Source organism: Coregonus lavaretus (assembly GCF_964263955.1).
Source record: "Coregonus lavaretus genome assembly, chromosome: 17".
Classification (NCBI taxonomy): Eukaryota; Metazoa; Chordata; class Actinopteri; order Salmoniformes; family Salmonidae; genus Coregonus; species Coregonus lavaretus.
In genome coordinates this window covers 42,169,722-42,187,397 of record NC_140004.1, presented here as the reverse complement: position 1 = coordinate 42,187,397, position 17,676 = coordinate 42,169,722, and the positions used below count along the sequence as shown (strand labels likewise).

General features: G+C 45.2%; 1 protein-coding gene across 1 annotated transcript in view; it reads left to right on the top strand.

Annotated features, from left to right (window-relative positions):
- The window catches only part of znrf3 (zinc and ring finger 3), a 140,572-nt gene that overhangs the window by 50,123 nt on the left and 72,773 nt on the right, over positions 1–17,676 (top strand). The gene's annotated exons all lie outside the window — the stretch shown is intronic.

The following is a 17,676-nucleotide window of genomic DNA, read 5'->3' as shown; positions in this document are numbered from 1 at the left end:
CTTTGTAGTCTGTAATAGTTTTCAAGCCCTGCCACATCCGACGAGCGTCGGAGCCGGTGTAGTACGATTCAATCTTAGTCCTGTATTGACTCTTTGCCTGTTTGATGGTCGTCCGAGGGCATAGCGGGATTTCTTATAAGCGTTCGGGTTAGAGTCCCGCTCCTTGAAAGCGGTAGCTCTACCCTTTAGCTCAGTGTGGATGTTGCCTGTAATCCATGGCTTCTGGTTGGGGTATGTACGTACGGTCACTGTGGGGACGACGTCATCGATGCACTAATTGATGAAGCCAGTGACTGATGCGGTGTACTCCTCAATGGTGTCGGAAGAATCCCGGAACATATTCCAGTCTGTGCTAGCAAAACAGTCCGTTAGCTTAGCATCTGCGTCATCTGACCACTTCCTTATTAACCGAGTCACTGGTGCTTCCTGTTTTAGTTTTTGCTTATAAGCAGGAATCAGGGGGATAGAGTTATGGTCAGATTTGACAAATGGAGGGTGAGGGAGAGCTTTGTACGCATCTCTGTGTGTGGAGTAAAGGTGGTCAAGAGTTTTTTTCCTCTGGTTGCACATTTAACATGCAGGTAGAAATTAGGTAAAACAGATTTAAGTTAGCCTGCATTAAAGTCCCCAGCCACTAGGAGCGCTGCCTCTGGATGAGCGTTTTCCTGTTTACTTATGGCCTTATACAGCTCATTGAGTGCAATCTTAGTGCCAGCATCGGTTTTTGGTGGTAAATAGACAGCTATGAAAAATATAGATGAAAACTCTCTTGGTAAATCGTGTGGTCTACAGCTTATCATGAGATACTCTACCTCTGGTGAGCAAAACCTCGAGATTTTATGCACCAGCTGTTGTTTACAAATATACACAGACCGCCACCCCTTGTCAGCCGTTCTATCCTGCCGATGTAGCGTATATCCCGCCAGCTGTATGTTATCCATGTTGTCGTTCAGCCACGACTCGGTGAAACATGAAATATTACAGTTTTTTTTGTCCCGTTGGTAGGATAACCTTAATCTTAGGTCATCCAATTACTTTTCAAATGATTGAACATTGGCTAATAGGATTGATGGAAGAGGCAGTTTACTTGCTCGCCGTCGGATCCTTAAAAGGCACCCCGACCTACGTCCACGATATCTCCGTCTCTTTCTCATGCGAATGACAGGGATTTGGGCCTTGTCGGGTGTCTGTAGAATATCCTTTGCGTCCGACTCGTTGAAGAAAAAAATCTTCGTCCAATACGAGGTGAGTAATCGCTGTCCTGATATCCAGAAGCTCTTTTTGGTCATAAGAGACGGTGGCAGAAACTTTATATACAGAATAAATTACAAATAATGTGAAAAAAACACACATAATAGTACAATTGGTTAGAGGGCTGTAAAACGGCAGCCATCTTCTCCGGTGCCATTTAGGAAGTGCAGCTCAGTTTCCACCTCAATTTGTGGGCAGTGTGCACATAGCCTGTCTTCTCTTGAGAGAGTCTGTATATAGTCAAAGCTCCCACTCCTCTTTCTCTTCTAGTTAGAGCCAGTTTGCGCTGTTCTGTGAAGGGAGTAGTACACAGCGTTGTACGAGATCTTCATTTTCTTGGCAATTTCTCGCATGGAATAGCCTTCATTTCTCAGAACAAGAATAGACTGATTAATTTCAGAATAAAGTTATTTGTTTCTGGCCATTTTGAGCCTGTAATCGAACCCACAATTGCTGATGCTCCAGATACTCAACTAGTCTCAAGAAGGCCAGTTTTATTGCTTCTTTAATCAGCACAACAGTTTTCAGCTGTGCTAACATAATTGCAAAAGGGTTTTCTAATGCTCAATTAGCCTTTTAAAATGATAAACTTGGATTAGCAAACACAACATGCCATTGGAACACAGGACTGATGGTTGCTGATAATGGGCCTCTGTACGCCTATGTAGATATTCCATTAAAAATCAGTTGTTTCCAGCTACAAAAGCCATTTACAACATTAACAATGTTTACACTGTATTTCTGATGAATTTGGTGTTATTTTAATGGACAAAAAAATTGCTTTTCTTTCGAAAACAAGGACATTTCTAAGTGACCCCATACTTTTGAACGGTAGTATATTTATTTATTTATTTATTTATTTCCTTTATTATTTTCCCCTAGCCTTAGCAACCCTCCCCTAATTGGAGTAAATGAATGGACCAAAACACTTAGGCTTCTACTTCCAGCTTATACATTTTACGGACACAGTATATTTTTTACAATAGTTATCATTTGTTTGCTTTTAGTCCCATCCTTCAGCTACCCTCAACCCGTCTCTCTGTCTCTCTCTCTGTCTCTCTGTCTCTGTCTCTCTGTCTGTAGCGTTATTCCCAGGAAATGGCCTAGGTTTTGGTTATTCACATTCTAATTTCCTCTGGAATATCATTAGACTGAGTTGGAGCGCCTGCCGTCCCAACGTTCCTCTTGGATGGCGGATCAGGGCTTTCCTCCCAACCCGACTGCTTCCTAACCATTTCCTCTCCAGGTCGTGTTGAAAGGTGATGGCACCGACGACATGCCCGCGGCCCATCGCTTTTCACAGAAACTAGAGTGAGCATGGAAGGAAGGAGAGAAAAAATGGAAAGAGTGTGAGAGGGGCGGTAGAGGGAGAGTGTGTGTGTGTGAGAGAGTGGTGTCATACAAGTTTGTTTTTTTAACAAGGAAACGTGACATTAAAATAGTTTTCCTTTGTGGTTCTCCCCTTCGTGTTGTTCTTTCATGTCAGTATATTTGAATGTATCAGAGAGGTTAATTGCTTGTGACATTAAATGAGTTCCAGATGTGGTCTGTCTGTCCGTGCACCCCTCTCTTTCTCTCTTCTTCTCTAATTCTCTTTCCCTCTTTCTTGCTCTCGCTCTCTCTCTCACTCACTCACTCACTCACTCACTCACTCACTCACTCACTCACTCACTCACTCACTCACTCACTCCCCAGACACCACTTCTCTACCTTTCCTCCCAGAAGGGTCGGCATGCCCTCGACGGTGCGACCCAGAAGTTATGTAGGTGAACACTTCCTTGTGGTGTAGTAGGAGCACCAGTTAGTGTTTCCAAAAGACAACAAGACCAAGGCGGGGAAACCCGAGACTAGCGCTAATAACCCTCTGCCCCCTCCTCCTCCCCTCCCCTCTCCCCCTCCTCCTCCCCTCCCCTCTCCCCCCTCCCTTCCCCTCTCCCCCCCTCCCCCCTTGCAAAAAAAGATTGCAGTTTTGAAACTGCAGTAAAAGTGCAGTAACTGCAGTCGACTGTGGTATCTTGGATGCAGTAATTGCAGAATAACTGCAGGATACTGCAAAATTACTGCAGTAAAAAAAAACAGTTATTTTGGACGCAGTATTTGCCGCATACTGCAGTTATACTGGACTCTGACTGCAATCTTTTTTCGTAAGGACCCTGCTACACTCTGCCTCCCCCTGTGTCTCTGCCTCCCCCTGCGTCTCTCTGCCTCCCCCTGTGTCTCTGACTCCCCCTGCGTCTCTCTGCCTCCCCCTGCGTCTCTCTGCCTCCCCCTGCGTCTCTGTCTCTCCCTGCGTCTCTGCCTCCCCCTGCGTCTCTGCCTCCCCCTGCGTCTCTGCCTCCCCCTGCGTCTCTGTCTCCCTCTGCATTTAGGCAAACATTTTTGCTCGACTGGTGCATGGCCTGTATATGAAGGCGTGTGTGTGTGTGTGTGTGTGTGTGTGTGTGTGTGTGTGTGTGTGTGTGTGTGTGTGTGTGTGTGTGTGTGTGTGTGTGTGTGTGTGTGTGTGTGTGTGTGTGTGTGTGTGTGTGTGTGTGTGTGTGTGTGTGTGTGTGTGTGTGTGTGTGTGTGTGTGTGTGTGTGTGTGTGTGTGTGTGTGTGTGTGTGTGTGTGTGTGTGTGTGTGTGTGTGTGTGTGTGTGTGTGTGTGTGTGTGTGTGTGAGGACTCATTGTGTCCCCAGTGTGGATTGGGTTAAAAACATGACTCTCTTTCCCTGAAGGCTAGCAGTTGTGGTGAGTCACACTGGCAGGGGAGACCCTACTAGCTTATGTAAACAACATACTGCATCAGAACCCAACACTTAGCCTAGCCTCCAGTCAAACACCTAGCCTAGCCCCCAGTCAAACACCTATCCCCCAGTCAAACCCCCAGTCAAACACTTAACCTAGCCCCTTATCAGCACCTAGCCTAGCCCCCAATCCAGCCCCTAGCTGAACCCCCAGTCCATCGCCTAGCATAGCCTAGCCCCCAGTCCAACGCCTAGCCTAGCCCCCAGTCAAACGCCTATTCTAGCCCCTAGTCAAATGCCTAGCCCCCAGTCAAACGCCTAGCCCCCAGTCAAACGCCTAGCCCCCAGTCAAACGCCTAGCCCCCAGTCAAACGCCTAGCCCCCAGTCAAATGCCTAGCCCCCAGTCAAACACTCAGTAGTCAGTACATATGGCTGCCATGCCTGTGTTTGTGCAGTTGTTGTTGTTGAGGTCACTGTCTGTGCTATGCTAGGCTGTGCTTGGCTGGGATTTGCTCTGTTGTGCTGGACTAGACTGGGCTACTCTGTGCTGTGTATGGGGGATGTAGAGGAGTGATGTAGGAACAGGGCAGGGTGATGGTATGAACAGTATGGAGCTGAGCTGACTGGCCTATTCTGTGCTGTGTCTGGGCGATTGTAGCGGGGATGGGACAGTATGGGGTGATGCAGACAGGCAATGTAGGACCCGGGGGTAGGGGAGGGGAGGGAGTGTGTGGAGTTGATGGTGTGACCTTTAAATCGAGCCCTGCCTGCCTCGTCCTCTGAGGAGAGTCTGGATTAGAGTAGTCATCTCTTCAGATCTACCTTTAGCTGCTATACCCTGCTGCTGAAGCACTCTAACAGCCTGGAGAGACCATGCCCAACACACACACACGCACGCACGCACACACACACACGCACACGCACACGCGCACACACACACACACACACACACACACACACACACACACACACACACACACACACACACACACACACACACACTCCCCTGCCAGTGGTAGGCCTGATCACCGACAACGATGAGACAGCCTATAGGGAGGAGGTCAGAGATCTGGCCGTGTGGTGCCAGGACAACAACCTCTCCCTCAACGTGACCAAGACAAAGGAGATGATTGTGGACTACAGGAAAAAAAAGAGGACTGAGCACGCCCCCATTCTCATCGACGGGGCTGTAGTGGAACAGGTTGAGAGCTTCAAGTTCCTTGGTGTCCACATCACCAACGAACTATCATGGTCCAAACACACCAAGACAGTCGTGAAGAGGGCACGACAAAGCCTATTCCCCCTCAGGAGACTAAAAAGATTTGGCATGGGTCCTCAGATCCTCAAAAAATTCTACAGCTGCACCATCGAGAGCATCCTGACTGGTTGCATCACCGCCTGGTATGGCAACTGCTTGGCCTCTGACCGCAAGGCACTACAGAGGGTAGTGCGTACGGCCCAGTACATCACTGGGGCAAAGCTCCCTGCCATCCAGGACCTCTATACCAGGCGGTGTCAGAGGAAGGCCCTCAAAATTGTCAAAGACTCCAGTCACCCTAGTCATAGACTGTTCTCTCTGCTACCGCACGGCAAGCGGTACCGGAGTGCCAAGTCTAGGTCCAAAAGACTTCTCAACAGCTTCTACCCCCAAGCCATAAGACTCCTGAACAGCTAATCATGGCTACCCGGACTATTTGCACTGCCCCCCCACCCCATCCTTTTTACGCTGCTGCTACTCTGTTAAGTATTTATGCATAGTCACTTTAACTCTACCCACATGTACATATTACCTCAACTAGCCGGTGCCCCCGCACATTGACTATGCAACGGTACCCCCCTGTATATATAGCCTCCCTACTGTCACTTTATTCTATTGTGTATATATAGCCTCCCTACTGTCACTTTATTTTTTACTTCTGCTCTTTTTTTTCTCAACACTTTTTTGTTGTTGTTTTATTCTTACTTTTTTGTTTAAAATAAATGCACTGTTGGTTAAGGGCTGTAAGTAAGCATTTCACTGTAATGTCTGCACCTGTTGTATTCGGCGCATGTGACCAATAAAATTTGATTTGATTTGATTTGATTTGACACACACACACACACAAAGGTAAAGGCAATAAGACTTTTTTGATTGAGGATTCAGAAGAAGCCACTTTGATTCATTTATTTAGCGGAGGACACCTTGATGTCAGGGAGGAGTTTGCATAATCAGCAGGTGGCTTTGGTCATCTAGGTTGCGTCCCAAATAGGGCACTATTCCCTATATATAGAGTTGCCGTTTGGCCGCAGCCCTGAAATTGTGCTGTGTGTTATCTCAGTCATCCTGAAGGGTTAAAGGGATCAGAGCATTTGATGAAGGACAGACGAAGCACTAGGTAACGTTTGCATGCATGGAGCTACTTATTTTCTCTCTCTCTCTCTCGCTCTCTCTCAATTTCAATTCAAGGGGAGGGGCTTTATTGGCATGGGAAACATATGTTAACATTGGCAAAGCAAGTGAAATAGATAATAAATAAAAGTGAAATAAAAAGTGAAGGGTAAATATTACACTCATAAAAGTTCCAAAAGATTAAAGACATTTCAAATGTCATATTATGTCTATATACAGTGTTGTACAAATTGGAAAATAAATCAACATAAATATGGGTTGTATTTACAATGGTGTTTGTTTTTCACTGGTTGCCCTTTTCTTGTGGCAATAGGTCACGAATCTTGCTGCTGTGATGGCACACTGTGGTGTTTCTCCCAATAGATATGGGAGTTTATCCAAATTGGATTTGTTTTCAAATTCTTTGTGGGTCTGTTTAATCTGAGGGAAATACAGTGCATTGGGAAAGTATTCAGACCCCTTTACTTTTTCCACATTTTGTTATGTTACAGCCTTATTCTAAAATTGATTAAATCGTTTTTTCCCCCTCATCAATCTACACATAATAACCCATAATGACAAAGCATAAACATGTTTTTAGAAATTTCAGCAAATAAATAAATAAAATAAACTGATATCTCATTTACATAAATATTCAGACCCTTGACTCAGTACTTTGTTGAAGCACCTTTGGCAGCAATTACAGCCTTGAGTCTTCTTGGGTATGACGCTACAAGCTTGGCACACCTGTATTTGGGGAGCTTCTCCCATTTCTTCTCTGCAGATCCTCTCAAGCTCTGTCAGGTTGGATGGGGAGCGTCGCTGCACAGCTATTTTCAGGTCTCTTCAGAGAGGTTTGATCGGGTTCAAGTCTGGGCTCTGGCTGGGCCACTAAAGTACATTCAAAGACTTGTCCCGAAGCCACTCCTGCGTTGTCTTGGCTTTGCGCTTAGGGTTATTGTCCTGATGGAACGTGAACCTTCGTCCCAGTCTGAGGTCCTGAGTGCTCTGGAGCAGGTTTTCATCAAAGGACTCTCTGTACTTTGCTCCGTTCATCTTTCCCTCGATCCTGACTAGTCTCCCAGTCCCTGCCGCTGAAAAAGATCCCCACAGCATGATGTTGCCACCACCATGCTGCACCGTAAGGATGGTGCCAGGTTTCCTCCAGATGTGACACTTGACATTCAGGCCAAATAGTTCAATCTTGTTTTCCTCAGACCAGATAATCTTGTTTCTCATGGTCTGAGAGTCCTTTAGGTGCCTTTTGGCAAACTCCAAGCGGCTGTCATGTGCCTTTTACTGAGGAGTGGCTTCTGTCTGGCCACTCTACCATATAGGCCTGATTGGTGGAGTGCTGCAGAGATGGTTGTCCTTCTGGAACGTTCTCCCATCTCCACAGAGGAACTCTGGAGCTCTGTCAGAGTGACCATCGGGTTCTTGGTCATCTCCCTGACCAAGGCCCTTCTCCCCCGATTGCTCAGTTTGGCCGGGCAGCCAGCTCTAGGAAGAGTCTTGGTGGTTCCAAACTTCTTCCATTTAAGAATGATGGAGGCCAGTGTGTTCTTGGGGACCTTCAATGCTGCAGACATTTTTTGTACCCTTCCCCAGATATGTGCATCGACATAATCCATTCTCAGAGCTCTACGGGCAATTCCTTCGACCTCATGGCTTGGTTTTTGCTCTTGACATGCACTGTCAACTGTGGGACCTTATATAGACATGTGTGCCTTTCCAAATCATGTCCAATCAAATTAATTTACCACAGCTTGACACCAATCAAGTTGGAAATAGTGGAAATAGGATGCCACTAGCTCAATTTCGAGTCTCATAGCAAAGGGTCTGAATACTTATATAAATAAGGGATTTAAAAAAAATATTTTTTTTATACATTTGCAAAAATGTCTAAACCTGTTTTCACTTTGACATTATGGGGTATTGTGTGTAGATTGATGAGGGGGGGAAAATAAGGCTGTAACGTAACAAAATGTGGAAAAAGGGAAGGGGTCTGAATACTTTCCGAATGCACTGTATGTGTTAGGTTAGGAAGTGCAGCTCAGTTTCCACCTCATTTTATGGGCAGTGTGCACATAGGCAGACCTGGCTCTCAAGAGAAGACAGGCTATGGTGGCCTTTCTCAATAGCAAGGCTATGCTCACTGAGTCTGTACATAGTCAAAGCGTTCCTTAATTTTGGGTCAGTCACAGTGGTCAGGTATTCAAATAGCATTCTAGTTTGCTCAAGTTTTATTTGTTAATTCTTTCCAATGTGTCAAGTAATTATATTTTTGTTTTCTCTTGATTTGGTTGGGTCTAATTGTGTTGCTGTCCTGGGGCTCTGTGGGGTCTGCTTGTGTTTGTGAACAGAGCCCCAGGACCAGCTTGCTTAGGGGACTCTTCTCCAGGTTCATCGCTCTGTAGGTGAGGGCTTTGTTATGGAAGGTTTGGGAATCGCTTCCTTTTAGGTGGTTGTAGAATTGAATGGCTCTTTTCTGGATTCTGATAATTAGTGGGTATCAGCCTAATTCTACTCTGCATGCATAATTTGGTGTTTTACGTCGTACACTGAGGATATTTTTGCAGAATTCTGCATGCAGAGTCTCAATTTGGTGTTAGTCCTTTTTTGTGAATTCTTGGTTGGTGAGCGGACCCCAGAACTCACAACCGTAAAGGGCAATGGGTTCTGTAACTGATTCAAGTATTTCTAGCCAGATCCTAATTGGTATGTCAAATGTTATGTTCCTTGTGATGGCATAGAAGGCCCTTCTTGCCTTGTCTCTCAGAACGTTCACAGCTCTGTGGAAGTTACCTGTGGCACTGATGTTTAGGCCGAGGTATGTATCGTTTTTTTGTGTGCTCTAGGGCAACGGTGTCTAGATGGAATTTGTATTTGTGGTCCTGGCAACTGGATTTACTGTCAGGGTCCAGGTCTGACAGAAACTGTGCAGAAGATCTAGGTGCTGCTGTAGGCCCTCCTTGGTTGGGGACAGAAGCACCAGATCATCAGCAAACCGTAGACATTTGTCTTCAGATTCTAGTAGGGTGAGGCTGGGTGCTGCAGACTGTTCTAGTGCCCTTGCCAATTAGTTGATATACAGTTGAAGTCGGAAATTTACATACACTTAGTTTGGAGTCATTAAAACTCATTTTTCAACCACTCCACAAATTTCTTGTTAACAAACTATAGTTTTGGCAAGTTTTGTGCATGACACAAGTAATTTTTCCAACAATTGTTTACAGACAGATTATTTCACTTATAATTCACTGTATCACAATTCCAATCGGTCAGAAGTTTACATACACTAAGTTGACTGTGCCTTTAAACAGCTTGGAAAATTCCAGAAAATGATGTCATGGCTTTAGAAGCTTCTGATAGGCTAATTGACATCATTTGAGTCAATTGGAGGTCTACCCATGGATGTATTTCAAGGCCTACCTTCAAACTCAGTGCCTCTTTGCTTGACATCATGGGAAAATCAAAAGACATCAGCCAAGACCTCAGAAAAAATATTGTAGACCTCCACAAGTCTGGTTCATCCTTGGGAGCAATTTCCAAACGCCTGAAGATACCACGTTCATCTGTACAAACAATAGTACGCAAGTATAAACACCATAGGACCACGCAGCCGTCATACCGCTCAGGGAGGAGACGCGTTCTGTCTCCTAGAGATGAACGTACTTTGGTGCAAAAAGGGCAAATCAATCCCAGAACAACAGCAAAGGACCTTGTGAAGATGCTGGAGGAAACAGGTACAAAAGTATCTATATCTACAGTAAAACAAGTCCTATATCGACATAACCTGAAAGGCCGCTCAGCAAGGAAGAAGTCACTGCTCCAAAACCGCCATAAAAAAGCCAGACTACGGTTTGCAACTGCACATGGGGACAAAGATCGTACTTTTTGGAGAAATGTCCTCTGGTCTGATTAAACAAAAATAGAACTGTTTGGCCATAATGACCATCGTTATGTTTGGAGGAAATAGGGGGTGGCTTGCAAGCCGAAGAACACCATCCCAACCGTGAAGCACGGGGGTGGCAGCATCATGCTGTGGGGGTGCTTTGCTGCAGGAGGGACTGGTGCACTTCACAAAATAGATGGCATTATGAGGAAGGAAAATTACGTGGATATATTGAAGCGACATCTCAAGACATCAGTCAGGAAGTTAAAGCTTGGTCGCAAATGGGTCTTCCAAATGGACAATGACCCCAAGCATACTTCCAAAGTTGTGGCAAAATGGATTAAGGACAACAAAGTCAAGGTATTGACTGTATATTTTATCATTTCATTTAGGATACCATCAACACCACAGGCCTTTTTCGGTTGGAGGGTTTGTATTTTGTCCTGTAGTTCATTCAATGTAATTGGAGAATCCAGTCGGTTCTGGTAGTCTTTAATAGTTGATTCTAAGATTTGCATTTGATCATGTATATTTTTTTGCTGTTTGTTCTTTGTTATAGGGCCAAAAAGATTGGAGAAGTGGTTTATCCATACATCTCAGTTTTTGGATCGATATCTCTTCGTGTTGTTTGTTTAATGTTTTCCAATTTTCCCAGAAGTGGTTATATTCTATGGATTTTTCAATTACAAGAATCTCTCTCTCTCTCATATCCCCATTCAAATATTGAAATGTCAAAGAAGATTGACATGAATGGAATCTGGTTCCAGGTTAAAAGTTTCCTATTGAAGCTGGTGGATATATTTTGATAGTGACAGTGACTGACATGAAAAAGATTGATCAATGAAATTACATTTTAGTGCTGATAACATCTTTTGAAAGGCTGTCAAGTCGGTCTTCAGATCCACTGAGAGGAGAGAGAGGGGGAGAGAGGCCTGTTGCGGGCCTCCTCTGTGTGCTCAGCTCTAATCACATTCCATAGACCAGCAGTTGCAGCTTCTCTCCCTGCTCTGCTCTGCGCTCAGCTCACACTGCATTCCACAACTCTGGGGGCTTTCCAAGAGGAGGGCAAGCAGAACGCCACAGATTCCTTCCCCCTCCTCCTCCTCCCCTGCCCTGCGGAGCCATCAAAGGCCCACAGCCACTTCAAAGGCCACCATGATGCTAGGTGTTGATGACTGCAATCCACCCGGTTCCACTTTTAGCCCCCTCTGGACTTCAAGAGCCACAGCACTCCCTCCCTCCTCCAGATAGATATTTAGACCAGCCCGGGGACCGGGTGGGTTTCATGGCCTCACTGTGGTATTAATCAGGACCCATTAACTTGTGACATTCACTCTGGGTTCAGGCCCAGGAATCATGATTTGGGGGACTGGTGTGAGCTAGGCCATGCTTAACTATAGAGGAAGATCCTTATCATTGCTGCAGCATTAGTTATGTCACAGATATGAGTGTAGAATGATTACGAAATATTCTTCAATATGAGGATGGAAGGTAATGTATAGCGTCGTCAAGAGAGTACCCTATCCTTAGTGTATTGGCTTTCATCTGGAAATGTGCTGTTTGCTTGTTAGATAGCCTAATTGATGTAACTTATGAAAAAATGTGTTCTTTTAACACAGCTAACTCTGCTGAGAGATCCGTATTTTTCAAAGTTCCAGTTTAGTTTCAGTTTAGGGGCTCTTAGCTTCAAGACAATAACTGGAGGATAGGGAGAAGTTATTAGGACCTTATTAACGACCTTCACTGTTGTCTGTGTCAGTAATATGGTATGTAAGCTCTGTTAATGAAGTCACTGTTGTCTGTGTCAGTAATATGGTATGTAAGCTCTGTTAATGAAGTCACTGTGACACCTTGAAGTCAGTGAATAATGGATGCGTATTTAGCATCATACTCAACTCGCCCACTTTTACTGCCAATACGGTTAGCACAATATGCTTATTATTCTCACTATGCATATACAGGGCCTTCAGAAAGTATTCATGCCCCTTGACTTATTCCACATTTTGTTGTGTTACAGACTGAATTCAAAATGGATTAAATAAAGAAAAAAATCACACCCATCTACACACAATATCCCATAACGACAAAGTAAAAAACATGTTTTACTTACTGAGTCAATACTTACTTGACCACTCAGGAACTTTCACTTCCTTCTTGGTAAGCAACTCCAGTGTAGATTTGGTCTTGTCTTTTAGGTTATTGTCCTGCTGAAAGGTGAATTCGTCTTCCAGTGTCTGGTGGAAAGCAGACTGAACCAGGTTTTCCTCTAGGATTTTGCCTGTGCTTCGCTTAATTCAGTAAAAAATGATATCCTGAAAAACTCCCTAGTCCTTAACGATTACAGGCATACCGATAACATGATGCAGCCACCACTACGCTTGAAATATATGGAGAGTGGTACTCAGTAATGTGTTGTATTGGATTTGTCCCAAACATAATAATTTGTATTCGGGACAAAAAGTAAATTGCTTTGCCAAATTTTTTGGGTGAGTATTACTTTAGTGCCTTGTTGCAAACAGGATGCATGTTTTGGAATATTTTTTATTCTGTACAGGCTTACTTCTTTTCACTCTGTCATTTGGTTGGTATTGTGGAGTAACTACAATGTTGTTGATCCATCCTCAGTTTCTCTTATCACAGCCATTAAATTCTGTAACTGTTTTGATGTCACCATTGGTCTCATGGGGAAATCCCTGAGCAGTTTCCTTCCTCTCCGGCAACTGAGTTAGGAAGGACACCTTTATCTTTGTAGTGACTAGGTGTATTGATACACCATCCAAAGTGTAATTAATATCTTCACCATGCTCAAATGGATATTCAATGTCTGCTTCTTTTATTTTTACCCATCTACCAATAGGTACCCATCTTTGCGAGGCATTGGGAAACCTCCCTGGTCTTTGGTTGAATCTGTGTTTGAAATTCACTGCTTGACTGAGGGACCTTACAGATAATTGTATGTTTGTTGTACAGAGATTATATAATCATTCAAAAATCATGTTAAACACTATTGTTGCACAGAGTGAGTCCATACAACTTATTATGTGACTTGTTAAGCAAATGTTTACTCCTAAAATTTATTAGGCTTGCCATAACAAAGGGATTGAATACTTATTGACTCAAGACATTTCAGCTTTTAATTTTTAATTAATTTGTAAACATTTCTAAAAACAAATTCCACTTTGACATTATGGGGTTTTGTGTGTAGGCCAGTGGAACAATATCTCAATTTAATCAATTTTAAATTCAGGCTGTAACAACAAAATGTGGAAAAGGTCTCCAATATGTAAGTCGCTCTGGATAAGAGCGTCTGCTAAATGACTTAAATGTAAATGTAGATGAAGGAGTGTAAATACTCTCTGAAGACACTGTAGACTCTCTGCTGCTCTTTAGGGTGTGTGTGTGCACATGTGGCGTGCTTGCGTGTGTTGCAACTTCCCAAAATGGTGGCATCCGACCCCTGAACTTTGTCATCCTTTGTTCTTGCCACTCCCCCTTTGAAGACTGAAGACACTGAAAGTGACACCACGGAGGGAGTTGAGTGTGTACACATACATACATACACACACACACGCACACACCATTGAGGGTTTCTGGCTCTGCTCTGCTCTGCTAATAGAATCATCATTGTGGCCTATCTCAGTGTTTAAAGCTGTCACCTCCAGAGTCCTGTACTACATAGGGTCATTTCCATCTAAAAGTACCCATGAGCACCAACATGTAGAATTCATAGGAGCATATCAAACTGAGTGTCAAATGAAAGTCTATATTTTTGAGAAATTAAGCCAGATATACATTTTTTAACCATTTTCCGTCTGTAAGAATTATGAATAAGCAAAGGCTTAGATTTTTTGTCAAACAGATGGAAAAGGGGTCTTAGAAAACAACTAACAGAAAAAGTCTTAAAAGGTATTAGAAATACATCCAAACACAATGTTTAATTATTTTACCAAATAGGTAATAGAATTTCTGAAAAATCGGAAACTGAATTTCTGCAATTGAATTGGCTAACATGGGAAATCATAGTAGTCACAAACCACAGTTGGGTCACCTGCTACTGTCCTCCCTTCCACTGGCATACTGTTATGTTCAGCTGATAGTGGTTTTCTTTATCTTTCTGTCATCTGGTGGTCAAAGCAAGAGTGTGAAAAGTCTGGACAACTCCACTCTCTCTCTCTCTCTCTCTCTCTCTCTCTCTCTCTCTCCAATTAATGTCAGCTCTTTCCGACACCTACCCACGAGCCCCCTCTCTTTCCATTTACTGTAACCAGAATCCTCACCCACTGAGCACCGGACGTCCATTGATGTAGTTGAAATTTGATCAATCCACCCTGGCCTTGATTTCAACGTCCACAGGCGTAATGTAAAGTAGAGTATAGTTCAGTCCTGTACTGTACAGTAGAATAGAGGGGAGTAGAGTACAGTACACAGTAGAGCACACTAGAGTTGAGTACACTAATGTGCTGAACTGTACTCTACTGTACTCTACTGTACTGAACTATGCTCTACTGTACTGAACTATACTCTACTGTACTGAACTATACTCTACTTTACTGCACTGAACTATACTCTACTTTACTGTACTGAACTATACTCTACTCTACTTTACTGTACTGAACTATACTCTACTTTACTGCACTGAACTATACTCTACTTTACTGTACTGAACTATACTCTACTTTACTGTACTCTACTGTACTGAACTATGCTCTACTTTTCTGTACTGTACTGTACTCTACTGTACTCTACTGTTATAATTATGGATTTCTATGTAGTATAGATCAGGGACCCATGATGAAATTCGGGGGAGAAGGCCGCATTTGGACACAACGTCACCTTAGAGTCGCCCGGGGCGAACTGAGTACAGGAAGGGTGTATGGATAACGCGGAGGTCCCCAATACGCTTAGGCAAGGCCTGATCTACAGATCCTCTGACTCCAGAGGCTCTAAGGGGGCCGCACACAGTGCCTCCAAAACCCATGTGGCCGCAATAGGTTTAGAGACCGGCCTGAGATGACGTCCACCTTTCAGGAACCGCACCACCAGGGGGTGAGGCTCTGTCAATTCCACTGCACCACCAGGGGGTGAGGCTCTGTCAATTCCACTGCACCACCAGGGGGTGAGGCTCTGTCAATTCCACTGCACCACCAGGGGGTGAGGCTCTGTCAATTCCACATGACACGCTGAGATAGCGGTTTTGTCCACTTTTAAAGTGGAGAATGCTTGAAAAGGATTTCCCTCACAGAGCACTGAAACAGCGTACCCCACCCTCGAGGGTATGCATCTGTTGTGATCACCTTACGGAATACAACTCAACCCTCCCGAGTGGCGCAGTGGTCTAAGGCTCTGCATCGCAGTGCTAGCTGTGCCACTAGAGATCCTGGTTCGAATCCAGGCTCTGTCGTAGCCGGCCGCGACCGGGAGACCCATGGGGCGGCGCACAATTGGTCCAGGGTAGGGGAGGGAATGGCCGGCAGGGATGTAGCTCAGTTGGTAGAGCATGGTGTTTGCAACACCAGGGTTGTGGGTTCGATTCCCACAGGGGGCCAGTATGAAAAAAAAATATATATATGTATGCACTCACTAACTGTAAGTCGCTCTGAATGATAGAACAGCTATTTCCATGTTAAAATGTTATGGGATGCATTTTCTTCATTGTTTTTGATGGTAGGCCACTCTGGCAGGCCTACATTATGATCAAATAGCCAAACTTAAACCGGGTACAGCCTCAGTGTTCACAATAATCGCACGCTGGAAGTTTTACAGAATTTTCAAAACGTTCAAGTTTGCGCTCAGCAGACCTGAATATTAGAGGGAACATTGCCGTAGGCCTGACAGGGACACCCGAAGGTCAGAGGCAGTAGGCATAGGCACTGTGTGACCCAGACAACATGTGTCTAAGCAGAGCCGGAACCCGGACACACTCCGTGGGTATAGAAAAGTGTGATATGAGAGTGAGTCTAGCATGCGCGCCATTGGTTGGAGCAGACAGTGAGACTCCTATGAAGGGCCATCTGAAGGGGCGGGACTCCAGTGCAAGGGCCATCTGAAGGGGCGGGACTCCACCTTGTGCACTGGGAGAGATTGGTTTTTCTTCCATTTCCACCACTCTTGACAACCGTGTGTCTGAAAGTGGAGTAGGGACACTTAATCAAACTCACATGCAGGAGACACAACACTTTTGACACCCGTGAACACTGTAGTAACCCGGTTGAAAAAACTGTTTATGTGCCAAGGTTTTCCTAAAGCCGGCCTTCTCTGGGTACACTGGCTCCGGCGATCAGTGACGTACCACTTCACTCGGTTTATAAGGTAAGATGCGTTCCGGTAACCGGCTGGCACCCAGCACTGGACCGCACCTAACCTCCATGATAAAAATATTTATGATCATGGAGGTTACCCTACCGACCAGTCATAGGTACTGGGGACACAACACCTTGTAACCTAGCTGTGAATGGGACAGACAGCTCTGAAAAAAGGAGATTGATGTACCCCTTCAACCCTGTGAACACTGTGGAACGTGGGGTAACAGAGGGGGCAGCATCAAACATGAACAAGCTTCCAACATGCGTTGCGCTTCCTTGAGACTGTATAGCTGCAAGTAGCCCCTCTATGGGCACAGGGGGCACTGGCAATGGCTTACGTAGTACCCCGTTTAGCCTTGGGGGCACTGTTGTCACAGTAATGTCATTCAGACCCGTGCAAGGCCCCTCGCTCCGGGGGGTTACCCCAGCCAAGTGCTCGGCGGGCTGCTTCTTCATCGGAGGTGCACGCAAACCCCGCTTCCTCCTCTCCCTCCAACTCCAGGAATTGAAAATAGGAATGGGGTTGCCATAGCGCCGGGGAAAGCTAGTAAGTTCCACTCGCCAGAAGTTAAGCATGCTCGCCGACCTTAGCCAGGAGGCTTTTTAGCCCAAGCTAGGCTAGCTAGCCTCTTTGCCCGCAGCGCGGTCCGTTTAGAATAACCAAGCAACTTAACGCTACGTATACTAAACGAGAGCTACCCCAGCAACTCCGCCGTGGGGAATAGCTAGTAGTAGTTAGCCAACCTGGCTAGCACGCTATGCAGTGCTTGTTTAGCTAGCCCGGTCTCAAAAGTCCACGTAGGACTGGAACACCGAGGAGGGACCGCACCCTTCCTCAACAAGTCTGGGAAGAGAGGCAAGCAGTGCTTGAACGAGGCAGACACAGGCGGCAGGGGGTACCAACAGAACCTGGCCGCCTTCTCTCTTCGAGTAGCCTCCTGTAACCAACGACAGAACGCACTGGAGTCGGGTTGGGCACGGGCTGCCACCACATACCCCACGACCAGGCAGACAAGACATTTGATCCGACCACCCATCCATCTCCGCTTCCTGCACCTCGGTCCTAGCCGAGGTACCGGCATTCCGCGAAAGCAAAGTCGCCATCAGTAATTCCAAGCTTCCTCAAGAATGCT